The sequence below is a fragment of the Panthera leo genome, chromosome C1, assembly GCF_018350215.1.
Source record: "Panthera leo isolate Ple1 chromosome C1, P.leo_Ple1_pat1.1, whole genome shotgun sequence".
Taxonomy (NCBI): domain Eukaryota; kingdom Metazoa; phylum Chordata; class Mammalia; order Carnivora; family Felidae; genus Panthera; species Panthera leo.
This window is the reverse complement of record NC_056686.1, coordinates 188,515,589-188,542,388: the sequence shown is the minus strand read 5'-3', so window position 1 is coordinate 188,542,388 and position 26,800 is coordinate 188,515,589. Positions and strand designations below refer to the sequence as shown.

Here is a 26,800-nt window from a genome sequence, read left to right as displayed (position 1 = left end):
AACATAAGCCATCTAGCCTTAAGGCCATATCCTTACCCACTATACTAGTGCATGTTTAGAACTGTTACTGGATCACGCAATGAACTAAGTTCATCTTCCCTCTCCTTGATAAATTTGTGACAGGTTGGCTTGAGGTCAAGCATCGGGGTGGAAATAGTTCCCGCCTGGAACTCCACTGTGTGGTGTTCACAAGTTCACCCTGGATCAAGGGAATCTAGTATAAACCCATGAAGGCTGCCCACAAGCACTTGGTGAAGCTTCCTAGGGGTAGAGCTATGGAAAGTTAGTGGAGCTTTCATTACCAAGAGAAGAGTGGCTTAGCCTTTCTTATTTGTTTCCCATTTCCAAAATGGAGATTATTCCATCCAGCCCACTTTAGCATAAGTTACTCAGAAGTACCCTGCTCAGTGGGCAGCATTAACTGGCTGGATCCAGAGTATGAGGCTCTATCAGAATTCTATCAGAATTTCAATGTGTGGTTTCAACAACTGCAAGTTTATAAAAACTAAATAAAATACAAAATACAAAATGCATTTGTGGGCTCCTCATTTTAAAAGTTAAACATAGGGGCGCCTGGGTGGCTCAGTCGGTTAAGCGTCTGACTTCAGCTCAGGTCATGATCTCACGGTCCGTGAGTTTGAGCCCCACATTGGGCTCTGTACTGACAGCTCAGAGCCTGGAGCCCGTTTCAGATTCTGTGTCTCCCTCTCTCTCTGCCCCTCCCCTGTTCATGCTCTGTCTCTCTCTGTCTCAAAAATAAATAAACGTTAAAAAAAATTTTTTAAGTTAAACATAGAATTACCATGTGATCCAGCAAGTCCTAGGTGCCTACCTAGAAGAATTGAAAGCAGGAACTCAAACAGATATCCATATACCAATGTTAATGGCAGCATTATTTAAAAGAGCCACATGCTAGAAGCAGCCTCAATGGTCTCAATGCCTGTGTCTCCCTAACCATATGTTGAAATCCCAATGCCCAATGTGATAGTATTAAGAGATGGGACCTTTGGGAAGTGATTAGGTCATGAGGGTGGAGTCTTCATGAATAGGATTAGTGTCCCTCTAAAAAGAGGCCCCACAGAGATCCCTCACCCCTCCCATAATATGAGGGCAGAGCAAGAAGTTTCCTTCTACAGCCCAGAAGAAGGCTTCTAGCAGAACTAGACTATCCTGGCATTTCCAGTCACTAAAATTGGTGTTTTGTTATAGCAACCCTACCAGACTAAGACACAACCCACAATCAATAGACAAATAGATAAAGTGTGGTATACCCATTCGACAGAATATCATTCAGCCATAAAAAGGAATGAAATACTGACACATGCTACAATATGGATGAACCTTGAAAACATTATGCTAAGTTAAGTGAGCATGTCACAAAAGGACAAATATTGTCTGATCACTTATATGAAGCACCTAAAATATGCAAATTCATACAGACAGAAAGTAAAATAGAAGTTAACGGTGGCTGAGGGGAGATGGGAGTGGAGAGGTCATTGTTTAGTGGGTTTATAGTTTCTATTTCAGATGATGATATTCTGGAAATGGATGATGGCGATGGTTACACAACCCTGGAAATGTACTTAAATGCCAATGGATTGTGATGACCACAACCGAGATAAGGGCGACCATGTGACTACTCTGTGCAATGAGATTTAAGTTCCATCACTGAGTGGGGCTTGTGGGAAAGTTCATTAAAAGATACGGGTGGAGAATGCTGATTCATCTGGCATGCTCCCTTTTACCTTTGACCCTTTCTTCCTTCTTCCAGCATGGGACAAGGGCACGATGGCTAGAATTCCAGCAGGCATCTAGAAACTATGAGATAGAAGTCAGCACTGAGGAGGCAGAGAGGAGAGAAGTCTGACACAACACTGGCATTGTAGAATTGCCACTCCTTTTGTGGAATGCTTATCCCTGGATTCTGTTATCTGAGAGAAAAGAGGACTCGTCTTTGGTTTAAACCAGTGTTCAAACTACAAATCCTAACTGATTCAGCACATTAATCTCTATCGTTGTTGTTGTTGCTATTGGTTATATTACCAAGAAAGGGGTGCCAGGCCATGGTTGGTCTGGCAATTTCAGCAACACTTGGAAGACCGGTGATGTTGGAAAATGAGTTATCCACAGGCCTAACAGATATTCATGTGAAGTTGGAGGATTCGGGAAAACAACCCTGCCAGTCCCAGTGCCTCAGATGCCATTATAAAAAATAGAGATATCACTGCCTGTCCCCTGGGGCAGCCATGTTGATTGATATACTTCTCCCTTAGCTCAAGTGGGAAGAGTTTTCTGCTCCACAGAGTAGAAAGGACTGGTAGGCATCTGGCATCTTTTCCTTGCTAGATTTAAAGGGAAGGTGAAGGTTTCTGTAACTGTATTTCACAATTTCATATCATGACAAACACCAGGATAGACTGACTGGCTTGTCATCTGGGTGAGTTATTCCAACACCTCATATTTCGTTGACTTCTTCATTGACCCTCACCTGCACAGCACTCCACACCAACAACTTCCTGGTATGGCTACACCCTGGACCTTGGCAGGAGAGGGAACTACTACACCAGAATCTTGATATCTGACATTTCATTATCCAACTGCCCCTCCCTTTTCTCCTGCCTATTCCTGTGCTTCTGCTCTTTGGCCTGATTATGACAGTCAATCCCATGGGTGTGTACATTGGTTCTAGGAAATTCAGCCCTATCCGTCAATATTTCAGATGCACATGCCCTTTGACCAAGCAGTGCTGTTCCTAGATATTTATGCTATAGATTACTAGAGTGTGCTAAATAACACACATGTATAAGAATAATTATTTCAGAAAAAGACTCATTAAGTGTGATGCATCCATTAAATTGAATGCCATGCAGTTATTTAAAAAATTGAGGCAAATCTATATGCAACAATATGAAAAGTTCCCAGTTGGTTAAACATCCAATGCTTGATTATGACTCAGGTCATGATCTCATGGTTCATGAATTTGATTCCTGCATTGGGCTCCATGCTAATGGCATAGAGCCTGCTTGGGATTCTCTGTCTCCTTCTCTATCTGCCCCTCACCCTCTTTCTCTCAATAAATAAATAAATACGTATTAAATATATATAATATGAAAAATTGCCCAAGATATACTTGTGAAAGAGGCAAAGTGTATTATATGCTACCACTTGTGTGGGGTAGTTTACATAAAAATAAATGATACATATATTAACTGTACCCAGCTTATGTATAGTATAACTATAATATAAATATATGTGTATAATATATATACACATGCATACACACACATAGTACCCTACTATCTCTAAAAGGATATACAGAACACCAGCAATGGTAGGAGACAGAAATGGATGGTGAAAAGATTTACTTTTCACTGCATATTCTTTTCATACTTTTGTCCTGTGTGCCAATATTACCTATTTAAAATAATTTTCAAAAAGATGTTCATCCCAGAACTGTTCTTCTAGGCTCCTTGTAGGTTTGCTACCTCCCTGACCAACTGCAAATCCATGGTCCATCTGTAGCAGACACTCTTGATGCCTGGTCATTATGCCCTCAGGCCTTATTTTCCCAGACTTCCAACAGCCAACATCTCTTTGACTGAAGCCTTTCTCTGGCCATCAGAGTCTTCTGTATCTCCACGTGTGGAAGCTCTCAGCTCATGCATGATTACCCCTGGAGCAGTCCTAACCAATGGCTAGTGGGAATCCCCTCAGGGGAGATAACTCTGAGATGTATTTCCACACTGGCTCCCAGAGTCCCCCAGCAGGATGAAGCTCCTGTTGATTGCAGAGCACACCCTTTATTGGTGTCTTTCCCTCCCCTGTCATGCTTCCTGCCCTCCCCTATCAGCATCTTTCCTACAATTGTCTCCCCGTAAACTGCTTGCTTTCGAAGATCTGTCCCAAGGTCTGCCTTCAAGGAGCCAAAAGATCCAAGTCTTTTAACCACACTCTCTTCAAGACCGTCAATTTCTCTTGGCCTTCTGTGGACCTCCCATGGAAAAATCTACCCCAACCACCAGTCCAATGCCCCTGAGAAAAATCTCTGAACCATGCTGATTTACCTTCCCCCAATTTAGTATTTATAATCTCAAGCTGACTCTTTAGTGCTGTTCAAAATTCCTCATCAGTTCCTTTCTCCTTTTCCAGAAGAAACATCTTCAAACTGTTACTATTATTGAGTTCTACTTACTTCCACCTCCCTGCTTCAGAGTCCCCACCCACTTCCCTGAGAAAAGAGAAGCAAATGACAATAAACTCCTGGGGATTACTATTTCTAAGTTTCACACATTTTTATTTACTTTCTCTGATGGATAAGTTTTCCTTCTGGGCTTTTCTTTGCATTTGGTACAGGATGACTGTGGAACTAGACAAGGTAGGTTCACATCCTGGTCTGCTACTTACCAGTCTTGTGACCTTGGGCGATTGATTCAATCTCTCTCCTCTATAATGTAGAAACAGAAGCAGTACCTGCTTCATATGATAGATTGCAGAGTAAATGAGTTAATGCTTGTAAAGCCCATAGACCATCGCCTGAAAATATTGTAAGTACTTAATATATGTTATTGTTCTAAATGTTCTGTGATGAACACCTGTCACTTTTGAAATCGGGGAGTAAAAAAGAATATATTACTGTATATTTGTATGGATGTTGATATCTCTGTTTACCAGTTCTTACCTACTTTTCTTGGAAGACCAGAGGCCTCTATGTGTGCATTCCCACTCCTCCACCTGTACTCACTAACTCAGCCTCTAATTTATCACCTACAATTCTGACTCTTCAGTGTCCCCCTTCTCACTTCTGTCCTCATTCTCTCCTTTTCCATTGAATCAGCCTCAAATATGCTCAAATTATTGTCATCAAAAAAAAATAAAAAACAAACTGTCTCCCACCCCGCTGTTGTATGAAGTTGACTCTCTCCTGTCAGCTGCCCCTACCTTTCTCACCTCATATTACCCACCAAAATCAGACTTGCTCCCTACTACTGTTCTAATAAGCTCTTCTAGCATGGCTCCAGGATCACAATTACCAAATGGACATTTTTTTTTTAAGTTCTCTTCTCTAGGATTTCTTTCAATAGCATTTTATGCTGTCTATTACCACCACCCTCTACTGATTAATTCATCATGACTTATTGAGCATGAACCATAAATGTTGTATTATGTAGAGTTTAGGTGCCAGGGATACAGTGATAAAGTCTGCCTTAGGTTGTGTTTCCCCAGGAAGCAGACCCAGAGACAGAAGTTCAGTGTAAGTCGTTTATTTGGAAAGAGATTCTGGAAACACTGGTAGGGGAGTGAGGAAGTAAACAGAGGAGAAAAATCCAATATAGGTACATTCATGAGCAGGAAGGATAATTTGGCTCAGTCCTACTTTGGACCTCTCAGAGACAGCAGAATGGAAACTTCATCACTGTCCCTGACACGGGGCAGAGGAAAGGAAATATTCTGTCACCTCCCATCTGTCAGTAACTTCTCAGCTCCTCCAGCCTGCCTCACAAGAGGACCAGCATGCTTGAGGAAAAGCCTCAGACAGAACGTTGTGGAAGCTTGCAGTGAGAAGCTCTTGGTATCTATGGCAACAGGGGATATGTCAGGGGCACCAGCAGAGTCTGCTGCAAAGACAGGCAAGATTCATGTTCTGTGGAGCTTCCAGAGACAAATAACACAATGTGAGCAAAAAAATGAATAATGTAGGGGTGCCTGGGTGGCTCAGTCAGTTAAGCGTCCAACTCCGGCTTAGGTAATGATCTCACAGCTCGTGAGTTTGAGCCCTGCATCAGGCTGTGCTGACAGCTCAGAGACTGGAGCTTGCTTCAGATTCTGTCTCCCTCTCTCTCTGCCCCTCCCCCTGCTCACACTCTGTCTCTCTCTCCTTCAAAAATAAACATTAAAAAAAATTTAATGAATAATGTAATTTCAGATACAGACACATATCATGAAGGAAATTAAACGGTGCGACGTGATGACCACTGGTGTTGGCAATGTGGGTTGAATTGTGTCCTTTCAGATGTTGGAGTCCTAACCCCCAGTACCTCAGAGTGTGACTATTTAGAAATTGTCCTTATGGAGGTAATCAAGTTGGACATCATTAGGGTGGTAATCCAATATGATGGGGTTCTTATGTAAAGGGGACATTTGGACACAGAGATTCACAAAGAGGGAGATGATGCGATGAGACACAAGAAGAAGACAGCCCCACAAAAGCTAAGGATCAGATTGTCCTTCACAGCCCTCAGGAGGAACCAACCATGATAGTACCTTCATTTTAGACTTATAACCTCCAGAGGGTGAGACAATAAATGTCTGTCATGTAAGCCACCTGGTCTGTGACAACTTTGTTATGGCAGCCCTCACAAACTAATACAGTAGGTGTCTAATTAGATGGGGTGGTCAGGGAAGACCTCTCTTTGGAGGTAATATTTAAGCTGAGGCCTAACTAAAGGCAAGAGCCAGCCTTGCATAGGTCTGGGGCAGAGCACTTTAGACAAAGGGATAAGTAAATGCAATGGCCCAGAGGGAGAATGGATTTGGTATGTTTAAAGAACAGAGAAAAGACTTTGGTGTGGCTGGATTTAGTGAGCTGTAGTGGCAGAATGTGCAGATGGGGTCAGAGAACTGGACAGGGTTCTAATGTGAGTCCACTTAGGTCAAGATAAAGTTTGGATCATAGTCAAAGTACAATGAGAAACCATTGGAGGGTTTTAATCAGAGGAATGACATGATCTTATTCATGCTTTTGTAAAAGCATTCTGTCTGCTACATGGAGAATGGTCTAGGTAGAAGAAGAATAAGATCAGAACCAGGGAGGCCACTCAGAAATCTGTTGCAGTTGTCTAGGGGAGAGGTGTTAGCATCTAGGAGTCATGGGGTGCCTGTGGAAGAAAAAGAAGTGCAGACATTCATATATAATTAGGAGCTTAATTGATAAGACTTTCTGGTGGGAGGAGGTTGGGGAGGGGAGGTAATCAGAAAGGTATCTGTTTGCTTACTTGAGCAGCTGGGTGAATGGTGAGCTATTTACTGAGATGGGAAAGCCTGGGAGAAGAAAAGATTGGGGTGAGAAGGGAGGAGAATCTCTCTTTCCTTGGCTTTCAGGATACTGCCCACTCCTGTTTTTCTCCAACTCTCTGACTCTTCTTCTTCTTCTTTTTTTTAAGTTTATTTATTTTGAGAGAGAGAGCATGCACGTGCGCAGGGGTGCACATGCACAGGGTTGGCTCTTGCCTTTAGTTAGACCTCAGCTTAAATATTACCTCCAAAGAGAGGTCTTCCCTGACCACCCCATCTAATTAGTAGACACCTACTGTATTAGTTTGTGAGGGTTACCATAACAAAGTTGTCACAGACCAGGTGGCTTACATGACAGACATATATTGTCTCACCCTATGGAGGTTAGAAGTCTAAAATGAAGGTACTGTCATGGTTGGTTCCTCCTGAGGGCTGTGAAGGAGAATCTGACAGAGAGAGAAAATCCCAAGTAGGCTTCACGCTGTCAGTGCAGAGCCCGACGTGGGGCTCCATCCCACGAACCGCGAGATCATGACCTGAGCAGAAACCAAGAGTCAGACACTTAACTGACTGAGCCACCGAGGAGCCCCTGTGACCCTTCTTTCTGTTTTTCTTCTTGGTTCCTCTTTCTCTATTCACAGAAATGTTGGCCTTCCATTTTCCTTTATCCTTTCTTCTCATACTCTCCTTGGGTGATTTCATCCTTTCCCAAAACTCTGGTACCACCTCTATGCCAATCACTACCAATTGTACATAACCAGCCCAACCTCTCTTCAGAGTTTTCAGAACTACATTTTCAACTGCCTTATAGATTTCATACCTGGAAATTCAAACTAATGTGTCCAAGCCTCTCTAAACCCATCCATTCAGGCTTACCCTCAAATCTACTCATCTAGGTGGGTTCTCTAACTCAGCCAGTGGCTCAACCATACACCTTTCCTCTCTTGTTCTCATCTCCTCCCACATCTACCCCACATTCTTCCCTAAGCCCCATGATTGTTAAATGTAGTTATAAGAACTGTTACTGTGGAGCAGAAGAAAAAGCATTAAGAATTAGGATTTTAAACAGTGTGAATGGTTTATCTAGAATTGAAAATCTTTCAAGATAGTATTCTAAGGTAATGTGAAATATTGTGAGGTTATCTGAAATACTTCATGATTGGGAAACCTGCTTGATGAAAACATAAATTTACTAGAGGAGAGTAATGGGGAAGAGTTCTTAGGCCATAAATTAGGCATAAAACATTTAAGTACAGATTTTGTCACTAATTTACCATTTGTTCTTGGCTAATAAGTCATTTACCACATTTGTGTCTGAGTTTTCTAATTTATCATATTGCTATGAAAATTAATCCCATTCCTATGCAACTCACAAGGATGTTTCACCATAAAGGAAAGAAGATTGTTATCATTAAAAGTGTCAGGGAGGAAATAGAATCAAATAGTATATTAAAATAATAACCCATCATGACCAAGTAGGGTTTAATCCCAGAAGTAAAAATAGTTTAATATTTAGATATCTATTAATATTACTCAATACATTAACAGATAGAAGAAAATAAGTCATATAATTATTGAGAAATATGCCCAAAACCACTGGAAAATATTCAACATTAATTCATGATTTAAAATAAAAACCCTCTTATTAAGGTAAGCAACTTTTAATTTTTGGCTGGCTAGTTACATTTACTTTGTATTTCTCATAAATAGTAGGTTTAGGGTGAAGAGTATCAAAAGCCCTTGCTTTCAAAAATTGTTTTTTGCCCTTCCTTTTTGTTGCCATCGCTAAAGCGCCAGCAGCCAAAATGAAGTTCAATCCCTTTGTGACTTCTGACCAGAGCAAGAACCACAAAAGGCATTTCAATGCATCTTCCCACATTCACAAGAAGAAGTCTTCCTCTCTCTCCAAAGAGCTGAGACAGAAGTACAAGGTTCATTCCATGCCCACCCGAAAGGATGATGAAGTACAGGTTGTGTGAGGACACTACAAAGGTCAGCAAATTGGCAAAGTAGTCCGGGTTTACTAGAAGAAATACATCATCTACCTTGAATGAGTACAGTGAGCGAAAGCAAATGGCATGCCTGTCCATGTGGGCATCATCCTAGCAAGGTGGTTTTCACTAGACTAAAACTGGACAAAGACCACAAAAAGATCCTTGAAGGTAAAGGCAAATCTCATCAAGCAGGAAAGGAAAAGGGCAACTAAAGGGAAGAAACAATTGAGAAGATGCAGTACTAAAGTAATCTTATATACGGCTTTAAATAAAAACCGTTAAAATGAAAAAAATCCTTTTCAATTAAAAAAAAAAACCTACCCAAAATACTTTTCAGTGGTAACAAGCATGAAAGAATAGAATTTGAAGTAGAATTTCATTATTTGAAATCATGTTAAAGGCTTATACTTGTTCCATTATTTTCTTTTTATGGATAGTATTGGTCACAGCCTTAATTTATTGATACACAGTCTTAGATCAGAAATGCAATCTCCCATAATAACTTTGTAAAAGAATACCTGTTCTGGGAATATGGATGAGCGCAACAGTAGAGAAGCAGGGACACATAATGAATTTTGATTTTTCTTTTCTTTTCTTTTCTTTTCTTTAAAGAAATTGTCTGTAGACATTCCCATCTCTTTCCAGCTGACTATATCTAATTGGAACACAAAGACCGGTCATTCAGCTATCCCACCCCTGGCCTTTCCCATTGCTTCCACACCATGGAATGAATACTGCAGCCCTAAATCATTTCCACGTCGCTGGTAGTGCAAGAAAGCTACCAGAGTTTATATTTATGTCTACTTTCTTCAGCGTAAAAGCAGGTTGCCTATATTTCAAGCCATAGAATTACAGAGCATTATTATGGAAAGAAGTCTGAGAAACGCAGTCTAAACCAGTAGTTTTCAACCCTGGCTGCATGCTAGAATAACCAGAGGACTTTTAAACAATTAACAACGCTCTGACCTCACCCTCAGAGTCTAATTTAATTGGTCTAGTAAGAGACCCTGGCTTTGGTGGTGTTTTGTGTTTCTTCTTATTGAAGTATAATTAACATATAGTGTTATATTAGTTTAAGGTATAAAATATAATGATTCAACAATTCTATACATTATTTGGTGCTCTTCAAGATAAGTGGACTCTTAATCCCTTTTATTTTTTCACCCATCCCCCTGCTTACCTACTCTCTGGCGACCACCTATTTGCGATCTGTATTTAAGAGACTTTTTTTTTTTTTCTTTATTCATTTGGGGTTTTTTTTCTTAAATTCTACATATGAATGAAATCACATGATGTTTTTTTTTCTCTGATTGACTTATTTCACTTAGCATTCATTATACCCTCTAGGTCCATCCATAGATGAATGGATAAAGAAAATGTAGTATACATATACACACATATGTAATATACATATATTGGAATATTACTGGTCTTGGTAATTTTTAAAAGCTCTCCCAAGTGATTCTAACATGCAACTGCAGTTTTAAAACACTACTGTAGTTTATTTTTTTTTTTAATGAGCAAACATAGACCCCGAGTGACCAGCTAGGTAATGGCAGATCTCATTGACTTGTAGGTAATATTTATGTTAAGAAGATTTCCAAAACTTGGAAATGAATCACAAAAGATGACTGTGTCCATTCAATGCCTCCCTAAAACATGGACTGAAGCCCACCCAAGGATCACCTTTTAAGACATGAGACATTTTAAAGACATGTTAAGTCTGTAAAGGTTAGATGTTAATTTGTGAAAATGAATACTATATAAATGAGTTTTTGTATAATAGAAATAAAAATTATTTCTATTCATCTGAGAAGATAATCCCAAAGGTTATGATTTTATTTACCTATGGGACATGAACCAGTTTTGTATCTAATTTATCAATCCTATTCCAACATAATTTTCTATTTATATTCTCTCTTGATTTCTCTTGCTCTCTCTTTCTCTTTCCCTTCTAATACATCACTTACTTTCTCTGTGTTTCAGTTTCCTAACTGGCTTTATCATCTTTCTGGTTACTTCATTAATGAGAAATCAAACTTTGATACTTGCTCACTAAGTATTTATATGGAAATTACAAATATAAAATCATGAGAATTATGTTTTGACACTTGAAAATGTTGTAAATTTTATTAAGCTATCCTAAACCATTAAGAAGCTTTAATTCATCATTCAAGATGTAATTTATTCTGTTCTCCAAATATATCATTCATCAAACACATCCAGAAGCCATAAAATTGGAGAATTTTACTGCAGGCAAAGTAGAGTAACAAGAACCTAGCTAATGCTCCCTTTTGGAAAAAAATAAAAAATAAAAATAAATAGGCAAAATATATGAGTCTACAGTTTTCAGATATTGGACACCAGGCAGCACAGGATAGTGATCCCTGAGGAAGGGAAGGAAACAAGGAGAGCTCTGTGATCATCCCAGCTTATTGCCTAGAAAGAGTTTCCAAGAGGCAGTGCAGGGAGGAGGGCTCCCCAAGTTGTGGAGTTGGAGCTAGAACTCAGGGATGCCAAGGCAGCTAGAGTTTCACAGGTGAGAGCTCCACAGAGAGAGCTTTAGAGATCTGAGAGAGTCTCCCTGGAATGTTCAGGTAGAAAGTGATCAGTATAAACATGTAAGGAAACTACCTGAGGCCAGGGAAAGAATTAGTAGGGGAAAAAAATACTGGTTGCTTACCTAAGACTGGAAATAGTTCCTGCTTCCACCAACCTGGGTGGAAAGTTTCCTATTTCACAGCCCATTGGGTGGAAGAATCAGTAGTTAGGGGAAAATCAGCCCTTGACTAGAAGCTGCTCTGGTCCCATCTAACAAGGCTTAAAAGCAAGCCTCAAAGGAATGCAAGTAATTGAGCTCAGAGCAAGCATCAAGAATATTTATAGGAATATAAAAATAACCAGCACCCAACAAGGTAATATTCACAATGTCTGACATTCAATCCAAAATTACCAGGCAGATTATATTTGTAAAACTTTTGCCTCTGTGCGAGAAAGGATTATCAAGAAATTGCAATCTTCTAACAAAGTATTGTCAATCCGATGGATGGAAAGGAAACAAAACTGAATACAAAATTTTACTTGTCAGTAAAAAGTAAAAAGAGGAAGATTGTTTTTTACGTGACCATTAAGTGCAATTGACACTGAGGTGTTTTTTTTTTTGTTTTAATAGGTCTATTGTGTTGCTATGGTTACAAGTTTGCATTAGCATTTTCACTAGGAAACGGTGTGGTCTGAACATTCCTCCCACTTTTTACATCTGCCCACTTGCTCCAGACAGTGATTTGGTAACCTGGCTTCCAGCCCTAGCCTCCTCCACCAACCCCAGTGAGTGCACATTTTTCATCCCCTTCTCAGAAAATTTTAGCTCCTCTGAGATGTGAAGTTAGGTTCTGGCTCCTACTCAGAATGCATATTGTCAAACCGCAAGACACTGATCAGCTTCCTTTGTGCAACTCAGTAAACTTTTACCTCTTTGGCATGATCTATATGCATGAGATCACTATGAGATAATTCATTAATTTTAATAAGCTCTTTAAAAATGCATTTAGAAATAAATTTAATCACTACAGAAGATATCCACTTTGAAATTCTGGGTGTTTTTCTTAAAGCAATCCTTTTAAGATAATTTTGCAGCTTCGTGATGAGTCTTCTTCTAAGTTTTACATGTTCATGTATCTTTCCATTCTTCCTCTCTCCTTCTCCTTTTCTGATCTCCTCCTCCCCTCTCTTTAACCACTTTTTCTTGTTACAGTTATTCCCATCATTCAAGCTTGTATCTCTGAAATTTGGTCCTCGAATCAGATTATTGGAATGTCTCCTAAGAAATAAAAAGGTAGTGGAGCACCTGAGTGGCTCAGTTGGTTAAGCATCTGACTCTTGATTTCAACTCAGGTCATGATCTCATGGTTTGTGAGTTCGAGCCTCCCATCAGGCACTGACAGTGCAGAGACTGGGATTCTCTCTCTTTCCCTCCCTCTCTCACACTCGCTCTCTCTCAAAATAAATAAATAAATAAATAAATAAATAAATAAATAAATAAATAAATAAACATTAAAAAAAGAAAGAAGGATAAAGGCAATAGGCAAAAAATTCGCAGGATTGGGCCTCCTGAAGACTGACTCAGTAACAGAAACTGAAGTTGGTCATCTTCAAGCATGGGAAGAGCTGCTAACCACTAACCTAGCTCAGGTTCTTACCATTTCTAATCAGTCTTTATTCCTGAACCCCCTCTCGAGCTTCCCTCCATACACCAACCATACATCTTTCTAAACTGCAGTCTGTCACTTGAAATCCTCCTGTGGATCCCTGTTGTCAATAAGATGATGTCCAACCTCCTTAAAATATCATCTGAGGCCTTTAGTGATCTGGATCCTGCCTCTTACTCTGACCTCAATGATCAGTGTTCATGCCCCTCCCTATCCACCCACCAGTCTCACCTCTCTCTCTCTCTCTCTCTCTCTCTCTCTCTCTCTCTCTCTCTCTCTCTTTCTCTCTCCTTCACCAAGCCACTCCAAATTCCCTATCACTCCCAGCTCCCCAGTGCACCATATTTTCCTATGGTACCATGCCTTTGCATGGGAGGCTTTCCTTTGTTCCTTGTTCCCCAACTGACACCAGCCCAGTGATATCAAATTACAATAATATAGTTTCAAGACTGATCTTTTATCCTAGAAAAGTGTGCATAACACTCTGTCTCATAGCTTCTGTTGTCTCTGATCTTTGCAGCCAAGTTTATTTATAACTGTGAATTGGAATTCTCTACAGTTGTGGTTTCATGATGTCAGATGCCAGCAGGAAACTGAACACTTAAATCAGTGATCCACATGTCTGAGAATATGTGAATGCTTAGCACTGTGTAGCTCTAGTCTAAGAAGCAATTAGTATTAACGGGTCCTTGGGTCACCACACTCTGAAATCTCCCAGTACTTTCAAATACATCATTGCATTCACTGGTCCTCTCATGGTGGCCATAGTGGCATTGCTCACATTCTGATGCTCTGCATAAGATGCTTTTAATGTGCAATAGTAGCACAAATTCAGGGACGCCTGGGTGGCTCACTCGGTTGAGCGTCAGACTTCGGCTCAGGTCACAATCTCGAAGTCTGTGAGTTCAAACCCCAAATTGGGCTTGCTGCTGTTGGCACAGAGCCCGATTCAGAGCCTCTGTCCCCCTCTCTCTCTGTCCCTCCCCCACTCACTCGCACTCACTCGCTCTCTCTCTCTCAAAATTAAATAAAACATTTTTAAAAAATTGTAGCACAAATTCAGATTGCCCAAGCCATGGGCTGGTATGTGGCAGGTTTAATACTCCCTCATACATGGTCCACTGCCTCGCTTGGCACATCTGACCAGTGACCGCAGGGCTATCCTAACCCAAATATATAAGAACTGTAATATCTTGGAAAACACACAAAACCACAAGTAACGAGACTTGAAATTAGACTGTCACTCTATTCCTCTACCTCCACGGTGTGACCTGGAAGTCATTTCCCCTTTCTGTGTCTCATTTATCTCATCTATAAAACTCATGAGTTAGACAAGACCATTGTTTCTTCAACTGGAATCCACAGACTGCCTGCATCAGAATCACCTGGGATGCTTTTTGGCAATACAGACACTCAGGACCCTCCCCCCTACTGAGTCACACTCCTTAGTGGGGGACGAAGAGAGCAGGGGGAGTCTAGAGAACAGGAGAAATCCAAAATCAACAGTTTAAATAGCTGAAGTAACTCCTATGCTACTAAAACTTGGGATCCACTGCGATAGATGATCACGTAAACGGTGGCTCTCTTACCATGTTCCCACCATCTAGGTTGCTTTCTGTGGTAAGATGTGTTATAAAGAAAAAAAAAATCATTAATGAATTTTAAAAGCTAAGCTTAGCAGTGTATTTAGAATACAAAATTTAGAATCGTGTTTGAAAATTAACTGTAGGCAATTCAAGGTGATCATTATAAATTGCACCACTTCCATTCATTCATTTTCCCTTTTATTTGCTTGTGTGGGATAGCAACGCCTTCCAGGCCTTTCTTGAGTATGTGCATGGTCCTGTACAAGCATGTGGCCTTCCAGATTTGTTGGAATATGTCAGAGCTTTTCAGAACCTCCCAATTCACCAGTTTTTCCTCTTAAGTTTTGTGGTCAGCCTTGAAATGCTACAAGACTTACTGTTCTGAGATTCAGCTATTTTTCCTGAGTAAATACTCCTTGGATTATTGCAAACTTTTAGTTAATTTCCAGAGTTCTAAAAAAGGTTGATTTTGACAGTTTTTATTGCTCATAAAGAAGAGCAGATTTTTGGAGGTCTTTACACCCCTGATTTGTTTGTTTCTGTTTTTGTTTTACCCCATAGTCATCTCTGAATCCCACCCCAGCTAGGTGCAGATATAACCCCAGAATTTCAGGGCAGTTAAGCTCCTAGGAAATTCTCCACTATGGGTGACTGGACACAGTCCTTCAGACGGATGCTTCTGAGAGTCTTCTGTATGCTTTTCCAAAGTTCTGAGAGAATCTAGACCCCATTGCTTAAAGCAACAACCTCAATAATACACACTTATGTTAGCTTTTCCTCCCTCCCTGCCTCACTCTTTCCATTCCTTCACTCTTGTTTCAAAGAACTCTCTCCCAAATAACTCACACCCTGATCCTTGTCTCGGCCTCTGCTTCAGAGAGGACCCAAACTAAAACAGCTGTCTGTTCTGGTGAACTATGTATAGTTGTGGCACTTATAAATTACTGTAGTGCTTTACTTCACCAGTTTTCTGGGTTTTAATCAAATCTGAATACATTCACCAGGGGTATGTAGCACTCATGTGTATCCGAGAGTAAGAGAGGGATGAGCATTAAGAAAAGCTGTTCTAAAGCATTATGATTTTGGGGCACCTGGGTGGCTCAGTCAGCTAACCGACTTCAACTCAGGCCATGCTCTTGTGGTTCATGGGTTCAAGCCCCGCTTTGGGCTCTGTGCTGACAGCTTAGAGTCTGGAGCTTGCTTCTGTGTCTCCCTCTCTCTCTCTCTCTCTCTCTCTCTCTCTCTCTCTGTTTCTCCCCCACTCATGCTCTGCCTCTCAAAAATAATAAATAAACATAAAAATTTTTTAAACAAAGCATTATGATTTCTAGGACAGAAAAAGAACTGCCAACATTTGAATTTTGGGGTAAAAAGCAGATGTCTCCATATATTACAATCCTTTACTACCTAGACCAGATTTTATAACCAGAAAAGCAGCCTCCCTTACGCTAAGTATATCATGAAGTTAAACAGAATGAGGTCTGGGCAAGTTCTTTCTTGGTAGAGCTCTCAATCACCACAGGGCTTGATAATGATGATTATTATGCTAGCAACAACAGAAATGATAGTCCCTATGATTGACAGCTGACCATGCTGGGCACTCACTGTAACCACTACTCCAGCTATTAAGAGTTAGCACCTGATGGGAACATACATCTGAGTTGCCTTCTCTTATTAGGTGCCTGAAGGTCATAGTGTCCGTCTAAATTGGATTTGGAATTACATAAAATACATGTGTATTCCCAGACTTCCAAATGTCCTTTTAACTATATACAATCTCATTTGCAGTATCCTTCCATCTGGAGGCTCTTGTTACTATTCCAAATGGCCATGGGATGCATTAGCCACTGGGACACATGTTTGCTATTACCAGGTGCTCATAGAACAACTGCCCCTAGCAGTTCCTAGCGAGAAACCAACAACAGAATCTGGAGGGATTGGAGAGGTCCACAACATCACTTCTAGTGTGGGTAGGAGGTGATTCCTCTGCCAGCAAAAAGTTTTCATCTACCACTGGGCCTGTCTAGTGGCAGTCACGCGGCCCTGATACAGGGACTAAAGGCATCTTTCAATTAAGGATTTGACACAGACAATAAAAATTACTGCAAAAACTGTAGACAAATACTGAATCTACTTTGTGGGATATAATACACAGTTCTGTACACTGTTAATTACAAATAGTATCTAATACACTCTGATGCCTTCTTAGTAAAATGGTTGTGAAACCTTCTGTCAGGAGTAGTTAGCACTAAGCTAGGCACCTAATAAGAATGATAATGACAACAGATTCTATTATTTTAGTACCTGTTATATGCCAGGACCTTCACGTTCATTATCCCTAGCCTTCAGAGATACACTGTAGGCAGTAATCCATAAGATCCCTATTTTACACATGAGAAAACCGCCATTCCGAGAGGTTAACTTGTCTAATTTAGTATATGATATTTGAATGAATTAATATTTTTATATGAATGAATAAATGACAATGAATAAGTGAAATTAACTAATTAAATGAAAGGGGAATTGGGATGCTCTAGAGCTGGTCCAGTAATGCTTCTATTTTTGTCATACTGGGTCACAAATAATATCTTTTTTTTTTTTTTTTTTTTTTTTTTTTGCTTCTCTTTAATACTTCCTGCCAGGCTGGTATTTTCCTGATAGTGGATCCAAAATACTAATATCACAGTATTGTCATATTTTCCTGTCTGCAATTTCTTATAGTTGTTTTTTGACCCTTACTAAAAACATATGTATTTCTGCCTTTCTGTAATGTTTCACCAACTGTGTAATGCCACAAAGGGTGAAAGAATGACTCTAACAACCTCCACAATATGCTTACAAATATTTTGTGTCAAAATACTTTTGCACTTGAATTAGAAAAGGTGTTAAGTTTCTTGATTTCTTTTTTCATTATAAAAATACATGCTAATTACAGAAAGTCTGACAAAACAAAATAGAATAACTTTTTATGAATATATATGGTATCATTTTTGAAAGACAAGCATTGTTAGCAGTAGTGTGCTAGATTTCCTTCCTGCCTAGGCTTTTTTTGTTTCTCTTACTTAACTTTAAAAGGTTTTAGCTATTACATACTCTTCTTAAGCATCATTTTGAATAACAACATAAAAAAAGATAACTACTACAGTGTCATTTGGAAAATAGTCTATATGTCCATCAACTGGAGAATTTAAGCATTTAATGCAAAAAATTGAAAGCATTTAATGCAAAATTGAGGCTTGAAAGTATTTAATGCAAAAAAATTTCAAAATTTAGATTTAGGTTTATTTCCTTAGGTGTAGTCTTACTATATGTATATATCATACTCATGTATTACATGATTATTTCTATACATATATGTATAGAAAGACATATACATATATGATTACATTTCTATACATATAAATAAATATATGTAAACTATTCTTAGATATGATTCTTCATCCTAAAATTCATAAGCTCTTTCCCTGACAGCTTTGTGGTCTTTCTCTGACCATTGAATATTATCTTAACTTTAACAGGTTTGGTAAAATCCATTTGGTAAAAATCCATTGGTTTCCTCACTAATATTTTTCTACTCAACTATTTCATATTCACAACTGTTCAAGCTTCCTACCTTGAGTATGAGAGAAAAGATGGCAGGTTTCACTAAAGTCTTTTTGATTCTAAAGCCAACTAAGAATCAAAGTTTTCCATGTTTTTCCATGTTTTTTCCATGTTTAATGCAACAAGTGAAATAACACCGTTCCAAAGCATATGAAAACAAAGCTAATTATATCCCTCCTGCCCCTATCTCTCCACTTCCACCCCCTGAGGTGCCAAGACTAGCAACCCAGTGTGCATCCTTCCACGTTTTCCTTTTTCCTGGTTCATGATATTGGCACAGCATACACAAAGATACATGTTGGAAATTCTTACTGAAATACTTCCAGATGAAATCATATGGCATTTGGGATTTGCTTAAAAATATTCATTTGCTTGAATATTTGTTTATAGGTAAATACACACACATTTATTTTTACATAAATAGCATTACATTTTACACATTGGACCATTTTAGGAAAGTTTTTTTGTTTGCTTTTGCTTTTTTTTTTAACTTGCTTCTGTCCCTCATCCCATCCTCTCTCCACTCACCCTGACTCAATTTCCAACTTTACAGCTCATGTTAACATTAAGGCTCACCCCTCTTTATTTTTCACATACATACAGCCATATACAAGCAAATTTGTGCGTATACATATATGTAAATATTCATAAATTATCAGATTTATAGTAGGATTTTAGCATTGTTTGCTACTTGTAATTATAGTTGCTATTAATTCTTAGAAAACAGAAATTGTTATATTTAAATAATCTCATTTTATTCCTATTTTGCTTGTAGTTTTTATTAGGAACCAATGTTATCAAATGTCTTTTCAGCACTTATTGATATCATATTTTTTTCTCTTTCAATTTATTATTGAAATAATCACCCTCATACTCATAAAATAAATTTTATATGATGATAGTGTGTTATTATTGTGATACACTGCTGGGTTCTATGTGCTATTTTATTACATTGCTTGTACTATATCAAGTTTTGGTATTAACATTATGTTGACATCATAAGAATTTTTCCATCATTTTCTATGGTCTGGAATAGTTATATAATACTGAAAATGCCTGTTATTTATTTTTTTTTTAATTTTTAACATTTACTTATTTTTGGGAGACAGAGATAGAGCATGAGCAGGGGAGGGGCAGAGAGAGAAGGAGACACAGAATCTGAAGCAGGCTCCAGGCTCTGAGCTGTCAGCACAGAGCCTGATGCAGGGCTCAAACCCATGAACCGTGAGATCATGACCTGAGCTGAAGTCAGATGCTTCATGGACTAAGCTACTCAGGTGCCCTGAAAATACCTGTTATTTAAAGGCTAAATAGAACTCAGCTATAAAAACATCCCATCCTAAAGCCTTTTTGTAAATTGTAGGCCTACAATTACCTAGCCTAAATCTTCTATGGCAGCATTTCCTAAGTTCACTGATAATAGAAATCAGTGCAGGCTCTTGATAAATACAGAAATTATTGGGCCCTGACCTAATAATAGACTTGAGATTCTGGTTCATCAGATCTGGGATACAATCAGTTGTAGGAATTTATAGTTTTAGCAAGCACAGTTGATTTGTATCATAACTCTATAGTAATTAGTCTAATCAAGTTTCCCAATTAATTTTGAATTAATTTGGGTAATTCTATTTTTCTAGAAAATTATTTCTTCTAAGTTTGCAAATTTGTTGCACTTGAGTTATTTGGCATTATCTTGCAATTCTTTCAATCTCGTACATTTCCGTGGTTATGCTTCCTGTCTCATTTCCAATTTCACATATTTTTGCTCTCTTTTTTCCTTAATCAAATCTTCATGAACTTATCTATTTTACCAACTTTTACAAAGAACCAATTTTCAGAATTATTTAGTCTCTGTGTCATTTTAAAATTTCTGTTTCATTAATTTCAACCTTCCTCCATATTAGTTTCCTCTTAGGTTGTACACATTCAGATAGTTTATGATTATCCACTTTTATTGAACTACATATGTGTATATATATATATATATATATAGCAAGATTCCTACCTTACCACTGTTTTCTCCCCTGAACATCTTTTTTTTTTAGTTTTTTTTAGAGTCTATTTATTTATTTCAAGAGAAAGAGCATGCATGCAGGGGAGGGACAGAGAGAGAGGGAGAGAGAGAATCCCAAGCAGGCTCCATGCTGTCAGCACAGAGCCCAGCACGGGACTCCATCCCATGCGCCAAGAGATCATGACCTGAGCCAAAATCAAGAGTCCATTGCTTAACCTACTGAGCCACCCAGGAGTCTCTCCCCTGAATATATTTTCCTTTCTTGAAGTCTTTAGTTTATTTATTGTTTGCTTAAAGTCTTTCCTTTAGCAAATTCCTCAGATTTTGTTTAAGTCTGCTGTGATTCTTTTATTTACTCTTCTCTATGGCTGCTGGCCCTTGAGATATAGTGTTATTTTCCTTTGTCCTTGAGGATACTGTAGCACTAGAATCTTGAGAGTGGTGAAAGCAGAGGGGTCTCTGACTGTGTGGTCCATTGCATTGAAGAAAAGGTTTTCAATCCCTTTCTGAGAAATTGAGAGGATGCCTACCTTCTCTGTGGGAGAAAAACAGCCTTCTTTGTCTTCCTGGGGAACAAAAAGACAGGCACACTCATGCTGGCTAATGTCAACCTTCTCCCTGAGTGCTTGGGGGTGTCCGTGGGCCAAGCCCTCCCCAGGAACTGTAGCTTTCAAACTGTCCCCAGGCTTTCTCTGGGCTTTATCTGGCTTTAGAGTGGTAGGGGGAATGGAAGCTTGGCCTCCAAGCCCTAGCTCCCAGTTAACCCAGGAGAAGTTTTAGCTTGGAGTTATCAGCAGTAAGGTGGGCTTTCTCAGACATCATCTCCCCCGCATCCCCTATGCCATGTTTAAGATATATCTTGATTATGTAAGTTCTGAAAACATTTATAGTTGTCACAGATATGTATTCCTCCTTTGGGTGGCCCCATCCCAAACCCACCATGTCCAACTCCACCTCCTCCAAGAGCAGTCCTGTTCATTCAAGGAACCAGTAAATCCAACTCCAAGGTATATATGGTCCAGAAAGTATCATGGATATTTATATATTTTTTTTATCTGAACAGCTTTCCTCTGGGAGATAATCCCCTACTGTCTATATCTTGAAGTGAAACTAAAAGAACTGAATATACTCAACTCAGCCATGAAAGACAAATTAAAGGGTGCAGGTTCTACCAATCAGATGCTTTTATCAGAGACTTTGACTCTTGCTGGCGACACAAAGATCTAGGGATGGCTGAGAAGTTGTACGTGGTGACAGTGCCAGCATCATGAGTCCAGTGAGGGTGGCATTAAGAGGTGGTGAGACTCTGGCCATGTTTACTGCAGCCAAGTCTCTCTTGGTTCCTGTCTATTTTCCAAGCCTAAGCCCAAGTTTTTAGACCTTCTATTGATTCTGTGAGTTGCCTGCCAATTTATTTTTCATTTAAGTTAGCTGGGGTTAATTTCTGATGCTTATAACCAAAAACCCTGCTGGATCTACAATGCCAGAAAACTCCCCTATATCTAGGAACAGGTTAAACAGCTATACCTCAAACCAGATCACCTTCATTCAAATCCAGGATGGCATACTACACGAGTAGCTATGGTTTTAGCCAATTCTAAGTAACACCAGTTTCTCATCACTATCCCTTTAAATCCTACCCTACCCTACACTCACTCCTATCTTCCAGTGACTATAATCCCTGGAATGACCAACAGTCCTCCCCTGAAATGCAGCCAGATTAGATCACAAAAATAAGAAAATCCAAAATTTCAGATGACTTTTTTTTTTGCTCATATTTTTATTTTAGGATGAGAATCATATGATTTTGTAATAACGTCCTCTGGGATATCATTGGCTTTAGTGCAAGAATATACAAAATATTATGATAATAAAATATTAGGTTGAAACTGGATAAAGCAATCTGACAAAGGTTATCAGCGATTATTTGGTAAAATTTTTTTTGGTCCACATAATTTTCTTAGATTTGTGTACTTTTATTAAGATCATAATTCATTTACTCGTAACTCACTTCTGTTTTTTCCTCCAATATACCTAAGAAAATAGCAAATGACTAGTCAAATACTTCAGCACCAAAAATATTAGAAAATGAGAATAGTCAATTTGTTCATTTCTAACATGAGCCTTCTCATCCTACAGCACCACCTCAATACAAACCAAAAGAGATAGTTTCCCTAAATGTGGATTAGTGCATACAGGGTGTATTTGATTTTCTAATTAATTGTGTGCCTGTAAGAGACATGGACTAGAGAACGTCCAATTCTCCATACGCATTGGTTTTGACCTTTAATATCTTCTGGTTTTTCAGGGAAATAAATAAACAAATAAACAAAGTAAACTTGATCCACCTTTATCTTTGCCAAAATCATGAGACCGCTTTTAATTTTCTGGCTCTATATGACAGATATTTCTAGTTCTGATTCAACTTGTTGGAAAAGTAGATCTCATATTTATTTCCTAACACATCGCCTTTATTGAGTCACGTTTTGTCTATTTGAACATATGTTAATTATGTGATACTCTTCTAACTTTCATAAATTCTATTTCTGCCTCCACAGGGAAGTACCCCAAAGCATTTGCAAGATCTATGCATTTCCATTGGTGGCTAAGTCTGTCTCCTTTGGAGAATTTCTCCTTTGTTCATCCTTTTCATTTCCACCCTTTGGTTCTAGACCTAGATTGTGACCTATCCTTCTGTAAGGTGCAGCATGTTTCCTCTGATCCTGGTGCTGCACCAAGTTCTTAATGAGTATCATCTCATTTCAGCCTCACAGCTCCATAGCTTTCTTCATTGTACAGATGATGATCCAAAAATGATAATTAGGCAACTTGCCCAAGACCACACAGTGAGTTAGCTGAACTGAGACCGGAATCTTGGTCTAATTTCATCTGTGCTTTAACTACTATGCATATTGCCACTTTTGGCTAAGCTGCACGCATGCCATTCCCACCAGAGAAGACAAAAAAGGAAGCATTTTCCTTCAGCTAATTACTTGGTTTTACTGTCATTATCCAGGAGAGACCTCAGTACATCATTGGCCCTGCTTCTAATTACTGTTCCAATGTAGCTCAATATCAACTATATCAAAAACATCATATTTGGTAGATGACCCCTTCTCTAATATTTAATGGTCTTATGGCTAACAATCTTATAAAGCAAGTCAAGTCAGGACATCTCAGTGTATATTTTGTAATCCATTTATATTGGAAATTTCTCTAGAAAGTTGAAAGTCTCAAAGAGAGATATTCTCTGTACACTATTAAGCTTTAAAAGTTTTGAGAACTAAAATCATTATGGTCATGATCTAAGCCTCTGGCTATTTAAATCTAAATTAATTTAAATTATATACAATTAAAAGTCCAACCTATCAGTTATTCTAGTCATGTTTAAAGTGCTCAATAGCTACATGTAGCAAGTGGCTACAAAATCAAGCAGCACAGTCAGCACAGATATAGCATATTTCCATCATTGCAGAAAGTTCTATTGGATAGCTCTGGGTCTAAAGCACATACCTTTGGGGGCTTGGCAGTTGTCACAGAAAATTGAGATTCTATATTATGTTTCTATAATTTCTTATTCAACTTATAAAATAGCCTCTTTATACTAAACATATATTTTGGTACATTTCTAAGTTTTTTTTTAATTTTTTTAATGTTTGTTTATTTTTGAAAGACAGAGCATGAGTGGGGGAAAGGCCGAGATAGAGGGAGACAACAGAATCCAAAGCAGGCTCCAGGCTTGAGGCTGTCAACACAGAGCCCGACATGGGGCTCGATCCCACAGACTGCCAGATCATGACCTGAGCCGAAGTCGGATGCTCAACCAACTAAGCCACCCAGGTGCTCCACGTTCCTAATTATAAGATGATCTGACAAGTCTTATTCTGTTGGAGTGAGTTAGAACTTGATCAATGAGGTCAGAGTCAGCAGATCTGTTAGCACAAAGCTGGTTTATCAGTTAGGATTTTCAGCATTCAAATGATCCCAAAATAATAGTAGCTATAATAAAATAGCTATTTATTTATGTCTCATATAAATGAAGTGTGAATATAAAAGGTCTTAGGCAGGTATGACCCTCTCTATGGTGTCAGAATCCCAGGTCCTTCTATTTTTGCACTGCATTGTCCAAGACAACTTGCCATTCCATCCACATTCCAGACTCCACAAAAGAAGAAAAGTAGGGCATATTCTTGCCCTTTAAGAATATTTCCACGAGTTTACAAATTACTTCTGCTTACATCCTATTGGCCATAATTTAGTTACATAGCTATATTCTAGGTATCCCTATACTCAGCTAAAAATTCTGTTGCTGTGAAAAAAGGGGTAAGTGACCATTGGTGCAATAGAAATCTCTTCACAGTTAATGAATAAAACTTCCTATGGAAAATAAAGTTTTCTACTTAACAGTTTTCTTCATTGAGGATTCTATGAATATAATTTTTTATTTCAAGTATTCAAACCCTCAAAATTATAAGCCAGCAATCCTTGAAACCATTAAAATCTCAATACTTTAGGAAAATTATTTACTTCTATTAAAGAGAAAATAGAAACTCAATGCTAAGAAACAAAATAGGAATTAAATTAACCCAAATTTTATGGTGCTGATAGGCAAATATTTTCTAACATACTTTATTTTCAAAACAAGATGTTAAGAAGCCAACTCAATATTTTGTGTTCCCAGAGCACCTATATCAACAGTTCTTCATTATTTCAAGGGTCCTGTTACTTACTAAATATTTCCAATTTCTGATTTCAGCTGAATTTTAATCAAGCTAAATGAACGACTTTGGGGTTTGTGTTTTTCTTTTATTTCTGTAATTATCTATTCTTCTGTGTGCTGGAATTGAGCCCAAATTGTTTTAAAAGAACATGTAGAAGCTCTTTATACAAACCAGTATTCTCCCCTCACACATGTTTAGAGATGGGAATGACTATCTATTTAGATATAGACCCTCAGTGAGTTTCTCTGGTTCCTCGTTGCCTTAAAGGAAATGGCTAACATAAAATATCTTTACTTACCCACATAACCTAGAATTCACAGCTGTTCAAGAAGTAATATTTGTGAAAGACCTCTTCACTGCACTGAATACACTAAAAATTTATCCTCAAATTAAATCAAACCATCTGAAATTTGCACACTGTGTTTTGCCCCTCGTAGAGTTAATTTTACTGATGCAAGTCTTAGCATTGTGCCATAGTCCGATATTAAAACATGTTATAAAGAACTGCCCTGTGAAACTTGTTATTATAGTTATAGTAAAGATACTAAGAATGGTGACAAAACATTATTCACTGACTTGCCCTGTGATTCATAAAAAATTATTTTTGTACCTCATAAAGAGCCATAGGTGGGATCCGGCACAGTTTGAGCTCAGCTGCTCATACACCTCGGCCACAGGGTCATTGTCAAGATGATGACTTTAAATGCTGTGTATAGAACATATGTTTAGAAATCAGAGCCTTTGTCCCTAGAATAAACCCCAGACATGGCCACCTAAACATACTTTTGAAATTACCTCTGTGGAGGGACTCCTGGGTGACTCAGGTGGTTAAGCGTCCACTCTTGATTTCGGCTCAGTTCATGATCTCAGGGTTTCAGGAGTCCAAGCCCCATGTCAGGCTCTGCACCCACAGCATGGAACCAGCTTGGGATTTTGTCTCCTTCTCTCTCTGCCCCTCCCCCACTCGTGCTTTCAATGTCTTGAAGGAAGGAGGGAAGGAAGATTTGTTTACCTCTGTGCTGTGGAAGGAGTTCCAAGTTTGTTAAGAGAAGCATATCAAGACCAAAGTAAACACGCACTCAATGACAATAAGAGGAGAAACAGAAAAGCAGCCCAGCCCAGGAGGGAAATGTACCCAAGAGCTCCATTTGCCCCAGAGCCCTCCTTGCTCTGGCAATCAAGGGAGCCCCAGCCGCCTCCCTGCTTCTGCCAGCCAGCGTAGAGGAAAAGCTGGTTTGGAATAATTGTCAGCCAGAAAAAGGTTTCCCAGGCCTTATTGTTAGCAGCTTGGGAACAAAATAGGAACTGGATTGATTTTTGCTTTTTAACAACTGCTAAATCTACAGGCTGAAGGTCAAACTGCATGATGAAGATAAGGAAATCTGGATTCAGACTAATATTTAAAAGGAAAAAGGAAGAAGAAGGAAAAGAGGAAGAGGAGGAGCTACCTCCGAGATCTGAGGGCTAAATGAAATAATGCAGTAAAGCCTAACACATGGTAAACTTGTTTACTAATTACTTTAATGATTCTTACTGATTACAAGGTTCAAATCTGCCTTTAGTATAGGCCAAAATGAACTGGACTTGATACATCATTTAAAGGGTCAAGTCATCTAGTTCAGCAAATAAGAAGGAAAGGAGAGAGGGAAGGAGGGAGAGGGAG

General features: G+C 38.8%; 1 protein-coding gene and 1 pseudogene across 1 annotated transcript in view; one reads left to right on the top strand and one right to left on the bottom strand.

Moving 5' to 3' along the window:
* The window catches only part of CTLA4 (cytotoxic T-lymphocyte associated protein 4), a 79,210-nt gene extending 53,426 nt beyond the window's left edge, over window positions 1-25,784 (bottom strand). The window contains exon 1 of the mRNA XM_042949835.1: window positions 25,748-25,784. The gene's annotated coding sequence lies outside the window, so the exon portion shown is untranslated. The remainder of the gene's footprint in view (window positions 1-25,747) is intronic.
* On the top strand, window positions 8,817-9,250 carry LOC122226070 (annotated as a pseudogene).
* Window positions 25,785-26,800: the final 1,016 nt, after the last annotated feature.